The 14,600-nt window shown below is 47.7% G+C and overlaps 1 pseudogene; it reads right to left on the bottom strand.

Annotated features, from left to right (window-relative positions):
* Positions 1–3,204: 3,204 nt before the first annotated feature.
* Positions 3,205–4,937, bottom strand: LOC146175101 (uncharacterized; annotated as a pseudogene).
* Between the last annotated feature and the right edge of the window lie 9,663 nt (positions 4,938–14,600).

The following is a 14,600-nucleotide window of genomic DNA, read 5'->3' as shown; positions in this document are numbered from 1 at the left end:
ATAACTTTCCAGGAAATACAATCTGGGGTGATCAGGCTAGGTAACAGGGGGACACCTCAGGGATCGGTGCTGTCACCCACCCTTTTCAACATGGCCATGAGAGGGCTCCCGAAGGAATTGCGGAAAATTGGGAATTACAACTTAAATTACAGCCTGTACGCGGACGACATCAATCTCTGGATCAACAGAGGGAGTGACGCAGAGATCAATGAAAAGCTGCAGGCGGCAGCAGATGTCATCTCTAAGTACGCGGCGGACAGAGGACCTAAATGTTCGCCTGAAAAATCAGAAATCTTCGTGTATAATGACAAGGCACTCAGGAACAAACCTCCCTCTGACCCACAGGTGTACGTGGAAGGAAGGGAAATACCAAAAGTAGACACAATACGAATATTGGGACTCCACTTACAAGCACACGGAAGGAACACGATCACCATTAGAAAGTTAGAAAACCACGCGACCCAGACATTAAACCACATCAGGAGGGTCTCACGCATCGGAGGCGGCCTCAAGGAAAAAAACCTCCTGAGATTGGTACAAGCCTTCATCATTAGCAGAGTGGGCTACGCCACGCCATATCTGAACCTAAAGGCAGATGAGAGGAGAAAGATAGACGCGCTCATCACAAAATGCGTTAAAACGGCCCTAGGCCTCCCAACATGTACATCGACGGAGCAGCTACTGGCCCTAGGACTGCACAATACGATTTCAGAAATCACGGAAGCGGTTAAAACCTCGCAACTTGAAAGACTCAGCACGACGCGAGTGGGAAGAGCTACGCTAAGTAACCTTGGAATAGCCACAGACAGGGGGCAAAAGGAAAGGGTTGACATTGACAGGATAATCAGGGCGCACCTAAGAATCCCTCCCCTACCCAAAAACATGCACCCTGAGTTTAATAGGGAAAGGCGACAGAAAAGGGCGGAAGCGATAGAAACAATATATCGGAGCAAACCCCCAAATGAAGTTGCCTACGTAGATGCGGCAGGAAACAGACACAGTCGTTACATGACCATAGCGGTGGTAGATGGGGGAGGCACCCTCATCACGGTGGCTACCATACTAGGGAAAGAAACCGAGATAGCGGAGGAAGCTGCGATAGCGATCGCTTGCGTTGGCACCAACGCTAGATATATTATTAGCGACAGTAAAACTGCAATCCAAAATTTCAGTAGGGGGAGGGTAAACCCCCTCACCCAAAATTTTAACACAAGGAGTGATTGATAGGACGATCAACATCATCTGGACCCCTCGCACGAATCTGTCAGCGGTAACGAGGCGGCCCACAGTGCAGCTCGAGATCTCTACCTCCGAGCTGTACAGGATGGCTCGGCTCAGGCAGAACATAATAGAGAAGGGCGATTAATTTCGTATCAAGACATTGCAGAACACTACAGGCAATGCCGGAGGCGTTTCCCCCCACCAAACACGGCGTTTAATAGAGGTCAGGCAATGGCGTGGAGACGCCTGCAGACTGGAGTATACCCAAACCCAGTACTAAATAAACATATCCGATCGGACTGCGAGGACGATAATTGTAAAAAGTGTGGGGCGAGAGGAACCCTCGACCATATAATTTGGGAGTGCGCTTACTCCCCAGGCAGGGCGCAAAACATTAGCAGTAGGGAAGCCAGGGAAACCTTATTGCGAAGCTCGGACCCTGAGCTCCAACTCGCCGCCGTCCAACTGGCAGCAGAGGCCGCCGGCGAAACCAAACCGGCCAGCATCTAATGCGACCATCCCGTGCGGCTGGGCCGCTAAGTCCCCTCCCCCTTACAGGGGGGTGAGACAGAGCGGCCCAGGCGGTGTGGTCCTTCTCTGTTGGACAATAAAAGTTTTCAACAACAACAACAACAACATATTCTGATGGATCGTCTGAGCGTGGACTGCAAGGGTTCAGTCAATTCCGACGGAACCAGTGGGCGCTCCGTTGTTGCTGCAGAGGGTACTTCAGTCTGGTCGGCTGCTGACGCTTGAGGGCTTTGTTCTTGCTCCGATTGAGTGGTCCTGGGTGTGTGCACTGGTGGCAGATCCGCACTGATCGCCTTGTCAGGACCGCCTTCCATCTGCGCGCTTGCAGTGGCCTCTACAGACGCAGTCCCTGGCACATAAACTCTTGACGACGGCGGACTTGGTCGACGTGGCGCTGCACTACTCCGGTTGGCGTGCTCACTGTTATCATTCTTGCCCCCGACATGGTCTGTACACTCCCAGGCACCCATCTTTGGCCGGCGCCGTAGTTCCAGTTCCGCACGTATACGCTGCTGCCTGGCGTGATGGTCCAGTCGTGAGCGTCCGCCGATGAGTCAGCATCTCTGGGTGGCAGACACGTGTATAGCCGAGAACGTAACTGATAGCCAAGAAGCATCTCGGAAGGTGACCTCCTTTCTCTTTGGGGGGTCCGCCTGTAGTTGAATAACAAACGCATGAGGTTGCCTTCCAGCTATCCGTCTCCCATTTTCCGCAACCCGTCCTTCACGGTCCTATCCGCTCTTTCTGCTGCTCCGTTAGACTGGGGGTAGAAAGGCGCAGTGCGCAGGTGCACGATTTTGTTTCTTGATACGAAACTGGCGAATTCCTGACTTGTGAATATTGTGCCATTATCGGACACGATTGTGCGTGGCACGCCAAACCGGCAAAACATGCTCCTTAGGCATCGGATTGTACTAGCGGTATTCGCGTGCTTCAAGGGTACTGCTTCAATCCACTTCGTGTGGGCTTCAACCACTATCAGTATCATCTTGCCGCCTAACAGCCCTGCAAAATCGATGTGAATACGAGAACACCGATCCGCGGTCTTCGGCCAACTCACTAATGGGGCTGCCGTAAGCATCGGCAGGTTTTGCGCGCAGTTGCGGCACTGCGCCGACAAGTTTAAATGTCCCCGTCCAGGCCTGGCCACCAAAACAATGAACGCGCGGCTGATTTCATTGCCGAGGAGCCCTGATGGGTTTTATGTAGCAGCTGCAACATACGTTCCTGCGCTTTCCGCGGTATCACCACTCTGTTGCCCCAGTAGATAAGACGGTGAGCCCACGATAGCTCCTGTTTACGATCAAATAACGGCAACAAGTATCTCGCCATTCGTTTAGTTGTTTTAGTTCATCCATGCAAAATCTATGTGACACTGGCTAAGCTCGGGTCTTTGGCCGTGAGCTCTTGCAATTCTCACGTCGTCACTATACCTTCTTCCAGGGATTCCAATCAAAGGACATACTCCGGCGGTTCACCCTCGGTCCCCGGTTCCGTAGTCGGCGCTGGTAGCCTGCTGAGGGCATCTGCTGTCAGCAGCTGTTTCCCTGGCGCGTACTGTAACTTGTACTGGTAGCCACCCAAGAATAGTGCCCACCGTTGAATTCGCGCAGCAGCCATCGGTGGCGTCTGACGGTCAAGCCTGAGTAGTCCCAGCAGTGGTTGATGGTCGGTCACCAGGGTAGACTGCCGACCTAGAAGATAGTCACGAAAAGGAGAAACGCCAAAGATGAGGGCTAGTGCTTCTCGCTCCAGCTGCGAGTAGTTTTGCTCTGCGTTTGTTAGTGTTCTGGAATGGAACCCAATTGGCATGTGTTCATTTCCTATTGAATGTAGCACTGCGCCCACACCATACGGAGATGCATCACACTCTCATTTCAGCTCCTTGTTAAAATCAAAATGCACGAGAATTTCTTCGTTCTTCAGGCTTTGCTTAGCTCGCTCGAATGCCGACTGCTGTGGCTGTAACCACTCCCAACGGGTTCTTTTTCCCATGAGTCGATATAACGGGCTGAGCACAGTCGACATATTCGGCAGAAATTGTGCGTAGTACGTGAGCCTACCAAGGAAAGAACGCAGCTCGCTCACGTTACTTGGGCGCGGGGCTTGCATAATGGCGTCTACGTTTTTTTCGATAGGGTGTAGGCCTTGCCGATCTATACGATGCCCAAGGTAAGTCACTGATGTCTGCCGGAACTTGCATTTGTCGGCCCTAAGCTTGACACCATGCTCCTGGAATCGTTCCAACACATTCTTGAGCCGCGTTCCTTTGTCTCCTTTGTCTTCCGACACTAACACATCATCAAGGTAGGCTTGGACGCCTGGTAGCCCGCTTACTACAGCGTCCATCTTTCTTTGAAATATAGCTGGGGCAGAAGCTATTCCAAACGGAAGTCTGTTGTGACGAAAAAGTCCGCGATGCGTGTTAATGACACAAAGTCCGCGTGACGCTTCGTCAAGGCGCACTTGATTGTACGCGTCCTTCAAATCCAAGGTGCTGAAGTATATTCACCTCCATTTAAGTTCGCGAATATGTCCTCGACCACTGGAAGTGGATAATGCTCTATATCACAAGCCTGGTTAAGCGTGACTTTAAAGTCTCCGCATATTATTACGGTGCCATCTTTTTTCAGGACAACTACGGTGGGCGTAGCCCATTCTGAATGGTGCACGGGTGATAAGACATCAAGGGACAAAAACCGATCAATTTCACGAGAGACCTTATCACGGAGGGCGTAAGGAAGTGATCTGGCCTTACAGAATTTCGGCGTCGCAGTCTACTTGAGCTTTAGGCTGGCTCGCGGTCCCTTGATGAGCCCCTGGTCTGTCGAAAAGACATCTTTATACTCAACGAGCAGTCTGTTCACCATGTGGTCGCTTGGCGCGTTTCTTGTTGTCGAATCCGGTGCAGTGAGTTCTGTCATCGGAACGCCCGTCCTGCCAAGTGCCGCAACCAGATCGCGACCGCACAGGCTCGGTCCTGAACAGTCAAGCACAATAAGTGGACAGGTTACTGACACATTTTTGTATCGCACCGGAAATTCGAGTTCGCCAAGCAGCGGCAGTTGTCCCGCGGAACATGGCAACTTCACATGTGGCGTTTTCAAGCGTGGCCACTGCGTTCGGTGTCGGTCGTAAACATTCGGTGATATGACGCACACCGGGGATCCTGTGTCCACTTCCATTTCCAGGTCTTTCCCCCCCCCCCCCCCCCCCGCTTCAAAATGTGCGGTGAAACGGTGGCTCCAACCCGTTTTTCCTTTCCGAAATTAACGTCCAGACGTGTGCCTCATCCGTGCTCTCGTTGCCAGATACTCTTTCAACTGTCAGTGCCTTGACGCAGTTCGCCGAGCAGCATTTCCATCTGTTCTGGCCTTGTAGCATTTCTTTGCCAAATGACCGCGTTGCCTGCAGCGGAAACATCGTGCGTTAGACCAGCGGCAGGCGTTATCACCGTGTGTCGCGCTTTCACACCGTCCGCACTCTTGCACTGCGCCGCTGGTATGATTATCTTACGATGAAGAGCGATGACTGGCTTTCATTCTTAGCACTGTTGGTTGTTCTGCATTAATATCGTTTGCATCGTTCTCGACTGTTTCAGGCCGTTGATGGCGGTTGAAGTAGGCGGACACGCGTCACTTCGGCTCCGCAAATTTTGACCGATTTCACCGAACCAACGCTTTTTCGCCACCGGATTTCATTCGGAACTCGATGACATCAAGTGATGGATCCCCTAGATGCCATATTTCAAGCGGTAGGAGCATTGTTTCGGATCTTTACCGGATTTGAAAGTTACAAAGCGGGCGCCAGTCCGCTAACCCTGACGGGACGCCCAGCACGACATCGGGAGAGCATGGGACGCTAGGCTTATTGACAACGGCGGCGCCTAGCACCGACGCTTCTTTAAAAAGAGACCATATGGCAGGGCCAGGCCGAGCCCCAAGTGCGTCGCCACAACCACCAAGTGCCCTCCTTGACGAGTTCCAAGGGATGGGTGAAGACGACTTTGGAGACGCCGAGTTAGGAAGCGAAGACGGAATCCCGTCAGATTCCTCATCGGAGCGCGTCGGGTACAACAACGATGCCAGTTGGGAGCTTGTTCAATCCAAGCGCCAGAAAAAAAAAAAAAAACTTCAGAGACAAGGACAACGGAAAGGCACGGGAACCGGCCCGGACGCCCAACCTCATGATGGAAACTCACTGGGTAAGGCGACCGGCTGCAACAAGACTGGACAGGGGGAGCAGAGGAGGCCTAGGCGAAGACTGCCGCCACTCCCCAAAAATGACATCAAAATAATTTTTCTACCCAAGAAAGGACTCCCCCGCAGGGGGCACCTGTTAAAGCAGGTGTTTGTGTGTTTTGTGCGACACCACGGACCCCGAGCACCCACGCTTAGCCGTGCGTGGCATCGTCGTGTCTGGGGAAAAGGGGATCCTGGTGGTTGAGCCGATGCCGAGTGTTTGGACCTTTAAGGCCCCTCGGCGGAGGCAACACACCACTTTGGCCCACGCTTCCCATAGACGGCACCTCCGGGCTGACCCACCCGGGGGAAATCGGCAGTCGCCTTTTCCTGTCCTCCTCTCCATCTTTCACTTTCCTGTCATCTATCCTACAACTCTCCTGTCCTCTACTCTCTTCTTGGTTTTTTCCTTACTTCCCGGCGGCGAGGGTTAACCTTGTGTGGCTGACTACCCTGGGTTGAGCCATATTAGGTTATAGTTAAGGTATACAGCTGGCGTGGGCAGGGCTTTTTTTTTTAGGCACCTGTCCCGTCCCCTTGTTGGACTCCATGGTGGGTGGCTGGTACCATAACCGAACAATAAAATAAATTTTATGGCTTCTTCCCTTTCCGCAACTGATCGCCCTCCCGCCAAGAGAGGGCGCACCGATGTGACGAACAAGTTTTTCACTAAAAATGTAAACAGCTTCCCCCGCTTTCATGTCATTCACTCCGAAAAAGCAGAAAAAACTGCCCGTCAAGTCTCACCGTTCCTTGTGACAAAGACTCTCACAGACACAATAGGTCCAGGCTACAAAGTCAAAAAGCTACCAAATGGTGACCTCCTCTTAGAAGTGCTGTACAACCACCAGTGCGAAAAGCTAGCAGCTGTTACATCATTCGGTGATGTCCCTGTCACAATCTCACCACACCGCTCACTCAATACAGTTCGTGGGGTCATTTCAGATAATGACCTCAAGTTTCTGACCGAAGAAGAATTGCTCGAAGGACTCAAGGACCAAAATGTCATCAACGTTTACCGAATCAAGATCAGGCGAGACAACAAAGAGATCCAAACTAAGCACATCGTCTTGACATTTGCGCTGAGCACCCTTCCAGACTCCGTTGAAGTAGGATACACAAAGCTGCAACTCAGACTGTACATACCTAACCCACGTCGCTGTTATAACTGCCAGAGATATGGCCACAGCTCCCAGAGCTGCCGAGGCCGACTCACCTGCGCAAAATGTGCTTCAAATGAACATGCCACTGACAACTGCCAAACTGAACCAAACCTTTGCGTAAACTGTGAGGGCAACCGCCCAGCATACTCAAGATCCTGCCCAACATGGAAGAAAGAAAAAGAAATTGTAACCTTAAAAGTCACTGAGAACATTACATTCGGAGAGGCGAGAAAGCGGCTTTCATTGGTCCAAAGCCCAACTTACTCCGTTGTGACGCAACAGGGCGCAGCGTCACAGCGTGCTTCGGCACCCGCCCAGGTCACGGGTAGTGACCCTGGTGTGGAGCCATCCGCGCCCACGGTGGCTGCAGCTGGCGCTGCTCCACCACCCCCAAAGCAGGCTTCGCGACCTTCCAGGTCTGCGGGGCCCAAGGCCTCTTCTCACACGGGGAGGCCTACTTCAAGCGTTCCGGTGTGTTGTCCGCGGTCATCCAGCGTGTCTGAAGACGCGATGGACACGACAACACAGGGTAGTCCTGTGCCGTCAAGACGGCGGGACTCCTTAGAGCGTGCAAAAAAGGACAAGCCCCGAATCACGGGGCCAAAAACAACGTAGTCTCTATTTTACTCATATAGCTTAAGATGGCTTTTGTAATAAACTGGAATTGCAGGGGACTGCTTAATAACTTAAGCGACATAAAAGACATTTTAGCAACATATTCACCTGTGGCCTTATGTCTGCAGGAAACAAACCTGAGTCCTCTACATGTGAATATTCTTAAAAAATACAAAGTCTTCCGCCGTGATCGAGAGCAGGCATGCAGGCTCTCGGGCGGTGTTGCCATCATAGTTAAAAACAATATTGCATCTCGTGAACATAGGCTCAAAACTCGGCTAGAAGCAGTAGCTGCCACACTTATCACGTATAAAACAATCACAATTTGCAGTATTTATATAGAGCCACACTTAAAAATAACACTCCATGATATCGAAGACCTTTTCAGCCAACTGCCAGATCCATGCGTAGTAGTTGGCGATTTTAACGCCCACTCTTCTTTCTGGGGCAGTGAAAAAACTGACACGAGGGGCCAAATTTTAGAAGACTTTATTCTGTGCAATAATATCTGCTTACTTAACACCGGAAAACCCACTTACTGCTCCCCGAGCTCCGGTAAACTGAGTTTTATTGATTTATCTTTCTGCTCATCATCGGTTCTTAGCGATTTTAAATGGGATGTCTTAGATAATCCGCATGGAAATGATCACCTACCTACAACAATCAGTCTAACATCATCACCATCTATAATTCAAACCAAACCAAGATGTTGGAAGCTGCATTTAGCAGACTGGAAGCTTTTTAAAGAGAAAGCCGACTTGAGAAAACTATTTGCCGAAGATTTTAATGTCGACGAGTTAAATGAAAGATTTACCTCTTGTATTTTAGCCGCCGCACGCCAAGCCATCCCTCAATCATCTGGAGTTGTGAGACAGAACTGTAAAGTGTGGTGGACAAAAGACTGCAGGGAGGCAAAGAAAAAACAAAATAAGGCGTGGAGTATATTTCGCAGGTACCCCACACAAGAAAATCTCCTAATTTTCAAAAAGGCTAGAGCTAAAGCCCGCTATGTGCGTCGTACTGCTGAAAAAGCTTCATGGCAGCATTACATCTCTTCTATAAACAGTCATATAACATCCAAGGATATGTGGGCACAAGTAAATAAATTAAATGGCAAGTACTCCCCGTTTACAGTTCCTCTCCTTACAGACCCAAATACCCAGACAAGCATTCAAGAGCAAGCGGACATTTTAGGTGAACATTTTTTCATGGTATCTAGCTCATCACATTATTCAGAATCATTTTTAAAGTATAAAAGCCAAGCAGAAAGACAGAAATTACCTACTACTGGCAGCGTTCACGAATCATACAACAGTCCCCTTACACTACAAGAAATAAACACAGTTCTCTCTTCCGGCAAACGTACAGCACCAGGCCCAGATGAAATACACTATCAAATGCTAGCCCATCTTTCTGAATCCTCAGTTGAAGCACTCTTAAAATTTTTTAACAAGGTATGGATGTCAGGAGAAATACCGCAGGCCTGGAAGAAAGCCATTATTGTTCCGTTACTGAAACATGGAAAGCCACCAACATCCCCAAGCAGTTATAGGCCCATAGCACTAACGAGTTGTATCGCTAAATCGTTTGAAAGTGTTCTAAATATCAGGCTCATGTTTACACTTGAATCTCGCAAACTTCTCGACACACGCCAATGTGGATTTAGAAAAGGATGTTCGACAACTGATCATCTTGTGCGCTTGGAAAATACGGTACGAGAAGCATTTATACGCAGACAACACTGCCTTGCCGTATTTTTTGATTTAGAAAAAGCTTATGACACGACGTGGAGGTATGGAATCCTACGTGACCTGGGAGACCTTGGCATCCGCGGCAGAATGTTAAAATGCTTGAAAGAGTTTTTGTCCGACCGTTCTTTCCAAGTTCGTCTCGGTGCTACTCTGTCAAAACGTTTCACTCAGGAGAATGGTGTCCCTCAGGGGTGCATCTTGAGTACCACGCTGTTTATAGTAAAAATGAACTCCATAGTAAAAATAATCCCAACGACCATCATGCATTCAGTCTATGTCGATGACCTACAAATAGCATGTACATCCTCTAATGTATCAACGTGTGAGAGACAAATTCAATTAACAGTGAATAAACTAGCGACATGGGCAGATAGAAATGGTTTCAGGTTCTCTGCACAGAAATCAATAGCCGTTTTATTCTCACTTAGACGAGGTTTGCAAGTGGACCCTACAGTTTACCTCAATGACATTGCTCTCCCAGTAAAACACGAACATAATTTTCTAGGCATTACTTTCGACAGAAAGCTTACTTTCCTCCCCCACATAAACACCCTTAAAAAGAAAGCCTCCCAATCTTTAAATATACTCAAAGTGCTGTCACGTAAACGCTGGGGAGCCGACAGGACATGCCTTCTGCAGATTTATCGTTCAGTTGTACGTTCGAGCTTGGACTACGGTTGCATAGTCTACGGTTCCGCAAGACCCTCATACCTAAAACGACTAGACCCAGTCCACAACCTAGGTCTGCGTCTTTCGACCGGGGCATACAGGACGTCGCCTGTGCGAAGTCTGTATGTAGAAACCAACGAACCATCTCTTGAGGACAGAAGAACCATGCTAACTTGTTCATACATTCTTAAGATCCGTTCGCTACCAACACACCTCTGCTACCCCATAGTAACAAAGTGCCCGTCCAGAACCCTGTTCAACAACAAACCGCAAGCAGTCAGACCCCTCCTCCTCCGCTTCGAACAGATGTGCGAAGAAATAAAAATACTCGATACACTCCCCGACATTGCACAATGCCCTGATCCATTACCCCCTTGGTATAAATTTCCCTGTGTATGCGACCTTACTTTAACACAGTTTGACAAACAACAAACTCCACACGAACACATATTACAAGAATTCCTGACATTAGAGGAAAAATACAAAGACCACAATACATTTTATACCGACGGTTCTAAAACTACCTCATATGTTGGTAGTGGTGTCGTAGAAAACAATCGCCAGAAAACAGTTAGGTTGCCCAATTGTGCATCAGTGTTCACTGCAGAAAGTTATGCCATATCCATAGCTGTGGAAAAAATAATAAAATGCAATATTGAAAAGAGTATAATCTACACTGACTCCCTCAGCTTAATCACAGCATTACACTCTAAAAATGCAACAGAACCTGTAGTGGGAAAAATAATACATTGTATAACATCAGCCGAAACACGAGGTTACAAAATTAAATTCTGCTGGGTACCTAGCCATGTCGGAATCGTAGGTAACGAGACAGCTGACGAATGTGCAGCAGCTGCCCGAAAAGCAAAAATAGAAAAAGTAAATGTACCACGCAAAGATGTTTTGAAATTCATACAAAAAAAGCTCAGGGAAAAATGGCAAGCCTCATGGAAAAATGAAATAAACAACAAACTACACGTCGTGAAACCAGTTGTCGAAGAATGGAAGTCATGCAGTCACCAGAAACGCTTCATGGAGGTAATATTATGTCGCCTTCGAATAGGACACACGCATCTTACTCATAGTTACATTCTCAAAAAAGAAGATGAACCCATATGTGAAGACTGTGGACATGGACTGACGATAAACCACATTTTAATTTCATGTAAAAAACTCGAAAAGCTACGGAAAAAGCATTTCACTCTATTTTACACCAAACAGATACCATTCCATCCATCACTTCTCCTAGGAGAGAATGCAATTGTAGACATTTCATGTGTTTTTAGTTTCTTAGAAGAAACATCCTTCCTGAACAAACTATGATATCTTAACACTTCATTCCTTTTAAAAAAAACCATAATATACCTTGTGCTTGGCGCATGATAGCCTGAGTTGCTTACGCGCCATAAAACACAACACAACAACAACAACCAAGAAAGGACTCATGGTGAAATCACTCACAACACACCAAGTAGCGCGCGCCGTTATCATGGCGTGCGGCCAACAATTCAAGGACGAGGACATACTTGTAAGGATTCGTACAGGATCAAATATCATTATCATTAGCACCCCACATGAAGAAACGGCTCACCTGGTGCGGCGCATTACCCGCCTTAAATTCGCCGGAAAGTCGTACGAGGTCAACGCTTACGTGGCAGCTCCGGAGGACGTTTTTCGCGGCGTAATACACGGTGTTGACCCAGGTACGTCTCCCGAAGAGCTCAAAGCACACCTACGAGCCAGAACTCAAGGAGTAACCATTCTCCAGACAAGGATGCTTGGAAAATCCAAGACCGCAGTGATCACGATCGACGGCCCAATCTTGCCGAAATTCGTAATATACTACGGAGGTGAACTACCGTGCTACCAGTACCGCCCCACGAGGCAAGTGTGCTACGTCTGTTTCCAGCAAGGACACCGCTCCGACGTGTGGCCCAAACCGGACGTTATTGTGTGCGGACTGTGCGGAGATAAAAATCCGACGAAAGACCATGTGTGCGAGCTCAAGTGCCTAATATACGGTGAGGCACATCGCAGGCACGCAGGCACGCGGCTGCTTTCGGCACAACCCAAGAAATACAACAGTTTCAAATGTAGACACATGCTGCTTAACTATTCACCACACCTTGTCATGTATCCAGAGCTTTCAGTATGTTGTTTCTTCACTCTCTGCATCCTCGACATTTGATTCTTGTGGTATGCAGAAGCAAGACAGTGTTTTGCAAGATGTTGCTTACTTTATCAGTAATTTTCCCAGTTATAAAACTAATCAAATGTTGAAAATAACAGTGTAAGGCAATATTGCCTCTCTTTCAGTTCTAGCATTTGAGCTCAAAACAACAGTGACGAAAAATTGTTCGCACTCCTACTTCCGTTGGCCTCTGTTGGCAATTTCCTGTACATATATAAATTAACAAACAATAAACACCTCCAAAGCTTACTGCTTTATTTGGAGCCAGCTCATAGTGTGAATTTCTTATATGTAAAAACATTTATGCTCTCAAACTTTGTTGTGTCCACAGCGTCCGCCTCGTTGACACAAAAAGCATTAGTGCAGCCGACGCACCAATTTCACAATGTTTTCAATGCTGAGTTACGGGATTGTCATCTGAGGTTTTCTGTAGTGAAGTCATGAATTGAATCGCATGGTTAAAGCAAATATGATTGGACTTCATGGCAGTCCAGACGATTCGCAAAGCAAGACTTAACAAATGGCCTTCCATTTATCTGCATAAATCACAAAATGTGTCGATTTGATGCCAGAAAAGAATATCTGTCCCATAACTTGTGCACTTGACACTTTCAGTTCAGGGACGTTGCCAGAAAATGGTACGCGAAAGTCATCAGAGGCAAGTGTTGCATCTAGTAGATCGGACCTCTTGCTACAAGGGCACTCGGCCTCTACGAGACCATACGAAGTGGTCTTCATGTGCGTCATAGACGACATGATCTGGCATTGTGCCTAGCAATGGCCAACTAGACCGCACCATAAGGCCGCAAGTGCAGACCACAACACGGCGGCTAAAGGGCTCCATAACGTTGACGTAACGTTGAATGGCTCGTGTGTTATTCGTCATGCCGCGTCTGCGCTTATTTAAACGATAAAGATTTTTGTAATTATGATGATTTGGAAGATGTAAACATGGAAAACTTATGACGTGCGCAGATCCTTGCGCTTCAGCTCAAACCAGCGCAAAACATGAAAAGTTGAGTACAATTATGTCATCACCAAGAGGCAGAAGGGATGTGCCCATTGATTGCCTGGTAATATGTGCACAAATGTTTAGCTGTTGATATCCAAGGCTTTGCTTACATTTATGTAACAGTCACATGTATCTCTGGAAGAAAAGTGAGAGAGGGTTAGCACAATGTGCTTTTTCATTTATGCAGTTTTTATAATATTCAATTCATACTGAAACCAGCAAGTATTGAAATTCCTAATACACTGCTTCCCAAATATATAAAAAAAGTTGCATGAGTATCTTTATGAATTGCACAAGTGAAAATGTATTTTATTTTATACACACAAACACACACACACACACACATATATATATATATATATATATATATATATATATAGATATATATATATATATATATATCGTCTTTGTGTGTGTATGTTTTATAAAGTAGTTCCAGGATCCAGAAATATGTATTAGAAGAGGTAGAGGCACACGAACGAAAACAATGATATGAATTATTTCTGACAATGCCCAGCCGAAACTTCGGAAATAATTCAGTGTTTTCGTTCGTGCGCCTCTCTCTTTTCTTATATATTTATGTATATATATTGTTACGAGGTTTATTTACACAGATGTAAGGAAGCGCTGGAGATTGGTAGCACACCACAGCGGACAGACTCAGCTTCCTCGTCCTCTTCTGCTTATTCCGCCAAACCTCATCTTCCTTCAATAAGGACCGCGGGAAGTGCGTGACACTGCCCCCTTCGCAGATGATGCCCGCCGGGCGAGTCAAGGTTCGTCACGCCAAGGTAGTCTGCGCACTCTATGACCCAGAGGTTTCCGTTAGAGGAACGGGGAAGCGGTCCTAGGAGGTCAATTCCCGCCTGTTCGAATGGGGTTCGTGGTTTCATTATAGGCTGAAGATGACCCGGCGGTGAGAAGGTTGGGTGCTTGAAATGCTGGCACTGGAGGCAGCTGGGCAGTTAACGTTGCGTAGTTTGACGCTTCTTCGGCCAATAAAAACGTTCCTTAGTCCTGTGTAATGTCCTCGCGAAACCCAAGTGTCCAGCTGTAGCATCGTCGTGCATTACCCGAAGAACCTGATACCTAAGACTTGTAGGAACTACCAGAAGAAGCCGCGCACCTACTGATGAGTAGTTCTTCCTGTATAGTACACCGTCACGAATGCAGAATGAGGTCTTAGGGTTCCGGGAACTTGCTGCA

Source organism: Amblyomma maculatum, chromosome 11 (assembly GCF_055883805.1).
Source record: "Amblyomma maculatum isolate TAMU_Amacu chromosome 11, ASM5588380v1, whole genome shotgun sequence".
Lineage (NCBI taxonomy): Eukaryota > Metazoa > Arthropoda > Arachnida > Ixodida > Ixodidae > Amblyomma > Amblyomma maculatum.
Note: the sequence above shows the minus strand (reverse complement) of the source record. Positions and strands in the feature narration are given on the sequence as shown.